Source organism: Papio anubis, chromosome X (genome assembly GCF_008728515.1).
Source record: "Papio anubis isolate 15944 chromosome X, Panubis1.0, whole genome shotgun sequence".
Lineage (NCBI taxonomy): Eukaryota > Metazoa > Chordata > Mammalia > Primates > Cercopithecidae > Papio > Papio anubis.
The window spans coordinates 51,503,830-51,508,580 of NC_044996.1; positions in this window are offsets into that span (position 1 = coordinate 51,503,830).

The window sequence follows — 4,751 nt, forward strand, 5'->3', positions numbered from 1 at the left end:
AAGTGTTCCCTGTTCACTGCATCCACACCAACATCTACTGTTTTTTGATTTTTTGATTATGGCCATTCTTGCAGGAGTAAGGTGGTATCACATTGTGGTTTTGATTTGCATTTCCCCAATCATTGGTGATATTGAGCACTTTTTCATACACATTTGTATATCTTCTTTTTTTTTTTTTTTTTAACTTTAAAGATCAGATTTATTTGGAGAAAACAAAAAACCCACAACCCAAAGGATGGGATTTTACATCAAGACATCTCCCAGGTAATAAGTCTACAGATTACAAATCATTTTCATAGAAGATATTTTTGTACAAATTTTACATGTATTCAGGAGTGGGACATTAATCCCCATTTCTATTTTAATAGGGGGGTGTATATCTTCTTTTGAGAATTGTCTTTTCATGTCCTTAGCCCACTTTTTGGTGGGATTGTTTTTATCTTGCTGATTTGTTTGAGTTCATTGTAGATTCTGGATATTAGTCCTCTGTTAGATGTATAGATTGTGAAGCTTTTCTCCCACTCTGTGGGTTCTCTTTACGCTGCTGACTGTTCCTTTTCTCGTGTAAAAGCTCTTTAGTTTAAGACCCAGCTGTTTATCTTTGTTTTTATTGCATTTGTTTTTGGGTTCTTGGTCATGAAGTTCTTGCCTAAGCCAATGTCTAGAAGGGTTTTTCTAATGTTATCTTCTAGAATTTTAATAGTTTCAGGTCTTAGATTTAAGTCCTTAATCCATCTTGAGTTGATTTTTGTGTAAGGTGAGAGATGAAGATTCAGTTTCATTCTCTTACATGTGGCTAGCCAATTATCCCAGCACCATTTGTTGAAAAGGGTGTTCTTTCTCCACTTTATGTTTTTGTTTGCTTTGTTGAAGATCAGTTGGCTGTAAGTATTTGGGTTTATTTCCAGGTTCTTTATTCTGTCCCATTGATCTATGTGCCTATTTTTATACCAGTACCATGCTGTTTGTCTGACTATGGCCTTATAGGATAGCTTGGAATCAGGTAATGTGATGCCTCCAGATTTGTTCTTTTTGCTTAGTCTTGCTTTGGCTATGTGGGCTCTTTTTTGGTTCCATATGAACTTTAGAATTGTTTTTTCTAATTCTGTGATGAATGATGGTGGTATTTTGATGGGAATTGCATTGAATTTGTAGATTGCTCTCGGAAGGATGGTCATTTTCACAATATTGATTCTACCCATTCATGAGTATGGGATGTGTTTCTATTTGCTTGTGTCATCTATGCTTTCTTTCAGCAGTGTTTTGTAGTTTTCCTTGTAGAGGTTTTTCACCTCCTTGGTTAGGTCTTTTCCTAAGTATTTTATCTTTTTCGCAGCTATTGTAAAAGGGGTTGAGTTCTTGATTTGATTCTCAGCTTGGTCACTGTTGGTGTATAGAAGAGCTACTGATGTGTGTACATTAATTTTGTATCTGGAAACTTTGCTGTATTCTTTTATCAGTTTCAGGGGCTTTCTGGAGGAGTCTTTAGGATTTTCTAGGTAAACAATCATATAATCCACAAACAGCAACAGTTTGACTTCCTCTTTACCGATTTGGATGTCCTTGATTTCTTTCTCTTGTCTGATTGCTCTGGCTAGGACTTCCAGCACTACATTGAAAAGAAGTGGTGAGAGTGGGCATCCTTGTCTTGTTCCAGTTCTCAGAGGCAATGCTTTCAACTTTTCCCCATTCAGTATTATGTTGGCTGTGGGTTTGTCATAGATGGCTTTTATTACATTGAGGTATGTCCCTTGTATGCTAATTTTGCTGAGAGTTTTAATCATAAAGGGATGCTGAATTTTGTCAAATGCTTTTTCCGCATCTATTGAGATGATCATGCGATTTTTATTTTTAATTCTGTTTATGTGGTGTATCACATTTATTAACTTGTGTATGTTAAACCATTCCTGCATCCCTGGTATGAAACCAACTTGATCATGGTGGATTATCTTTTTTTCTTCTTCTTCTTTTTGAGATAGAGTTTCGCTCTTGTTGCCCCGGCTGGAGTGCAATGGCACAATCTTGGCTCACTGCAACCTCTGCCACCTGGGTTCAAGCAATTCTCCTGCCTCAGCCTCCTGAGTAGCTGGGATTACAGGCATGCGCCACAACACCCAGCTAATTTTGTATTTTTAGTAGAGATGAGGTTTCTCCATATCGGTCAGGCTGGTTTCGAACTCCTGACCTCAGGTGATCAGCCGGCCTCAGACTCCCAAAGTGCTGGGATTACAGGAGTGAGCTACCACGCCCGGCCCCTGGATTATCTTTTTGATATGTTGTTGGATTTGGTTACTAGAATTTTGTTAAGGATTTTAGCATCCATGTTCATTAGGGATATTGGTCTGTAGTTTTGTTTTTTGGTTATGTCCTTTCCTGGTTTTGGTATTAGAATGATACTGACTTCATAGAATGATTTAGGGAGGGTTCCCTCTTTCTCTATCTTGTGGAATAGTGCCAATACAATTCTTTGAATGTCTGGTAGAATTCTGCTGTGAATCCGTTTGGTCCTGGACTTCTGTTTTTTGTTTTTTGTTTTTTTTTTGAGACAGAATCTCACTCTGTCACCTAGGCTGGAGTGCAGTGGTGCGATCTCAGCTCACTGCAACCTCTGCCTCCTGGGTTCAAGTGATTCTCCTGCCTCAGCCTCCCGAGTAGCTGGGATTACATGTGCGTGACACCACTCCCGGCTAATTTTTTTGTATTTTTAGTAGAGACGGGGTTTCACCATATTGGTCAGGCTGGTCTTGAACTCCTGACCTCATGATCCACCTGCCTCGGCCTCCCAAAGTGCTGGGATTATAGGCGTGAGCCACCCCGCCCAGCCCTTTTCTTGGTAATTTTTAAATTACCATATCAATCTCGCTGCTGGTTATTGGTTTGTTCAGAGTATCTAATGCTTCCTGATTTAAGCTAGGAGGGTTGTATCTTCCCAGAAATTTATCCATCTCTTCTAGATTTTCTAGTTTAAGCATGTAAGGCGTTCATAGTAGCCTTGAATGATCTTTTGTATTTCTGTGGTGTCAGTTGTAATATCTCCCCTTTCATTTCTTATTGAGCTTGTTTGGATTTTCTCTCTTCTTTTCTTGATTAATCTTGCTAATGATCTATCAATTTTATTTATCTTTTCAAAGAACCAGCTTTTTGTTTGTTATCTTTTGTATTTTTTTGTTTGCTTGTTTCAATTTCATTTAGTTCTGCTCTGATCTTGGTTATTTCCTTTCTTCTGTTGGGTTTCGGTTTGGTTTGTTCTTGTTTCTCTAGTTCCTTGAGGTGTGACCTTAGATTGTCTGTGCTCTTTCAGACTTTGTGATGTAGGCTTTTAGGGCTATGAACTTTCCTCTTAGCACCGCCTTTGGTGAATCCCAGAGGTTTTGATAGGCTATGTCACTACTGTCATTCCGTTCGAAGAATTTTTTAATTTCCGTCTTGATTTCATTTTTGACCCAATGATCATTCAGGAACAGGTTATTTAACTTTGATGTATTTGCATAGTTTTGAAGGTTCCTTTTGGAGTTGATTTCCAGTTTTATTCCACTGTGGTCTGAGAGAGTGCTTGAGATAATTTCATTTTCCTTAAATGTATTGAGGCTTGCTTTGTGGCCTATCATATGGTCTGTCTTGGAGAAAGTTCCATGCACTGTTGAACAGAATGTATATTCTGAGGTTGTTGGATGGAATGTTCTGTAAGTATCTGTTAAGTCCATTTGTTCCAGGGTATAGTTTAAATCCGTTGTTTCTGTCTTGATGACCTGTCTAGTGCTGTCAGTGGAATATTGAAGTCCCCCACTATTATTGTGTTGAGGTCTATCTCATTTCTTAGGTCTATTAGTAATTGTTTTATAAATTTGGGAGTTCCAGTGTTAGGTGCATATATGTTTAGGACTGTGATATTTGCCTGTTGTACAAGGCCTTTTGCTGTTACATAATGTCCCTCTTTGTCTTTTTTAGTTGCTGTTGCTTTAAAGTTTGTTTTGTCTGATATAAGAATAGCTACTCCTGGCCGGGCATGGTGGCTCACGCCTGTAATCCCAGCACTTTGGGAGGCTGAGGCGGGTGGATCACAAGGTCAGGAGTTCGAGACCAGCCTGGCCAATATGGTGAAACCCCGTCTCTACTAAAAATACAAAAATTAGCTGGGCATGGTGGTGAGTGCCTGCACAGCTACTCAGGAGGCTGAGGCAGGAGAATAGCTTGAATCCAGGAGGTGGAGGTTGCAATGAGCTGAGATTGCACTACTGTACTCCAGCCTGGGCGACAGAGTGAGACTCCATCTCAAAAAACAAAAACAAAAACAAAAAGAATAGCTGCTCCTGCTCGCTTTTGGTGTCCCTTTGCATGAAATGTCTTTTTCCACCCCTTTACCTTAAGTTTATGTGAGTCCTTATGTGTTAGGTGAGTCTCTTGAAGGCAGATAGTTGGTTGGTGAATTCTTTTTTTTTTTTTTTTTTTTTTTTTTATGGGACGGAGTTTCACTCTGTCACCCAGGCTGAAGTGCAGTGGTGCAATCTCGGCTCACTGCAACCTCCGTCTCCCAGGTTCAAGTTGGTTGGTGAATCTTATCCATTCTGCAATTCTGTATCTTTTAAGTGGAGCATTAAGTCTATTTACATTCAATGTTAGTACAGAGATGTGAGGTACCATTCCATTCATCATGCTATTTGTTGCCTGTATAGCTTGTTTTTTTTTCTTTTTGTTTTTAAATTGTATTTTTTTTTTTTAAGACAGAGTTTCGCTCTTGTTGCCCAGGCTGG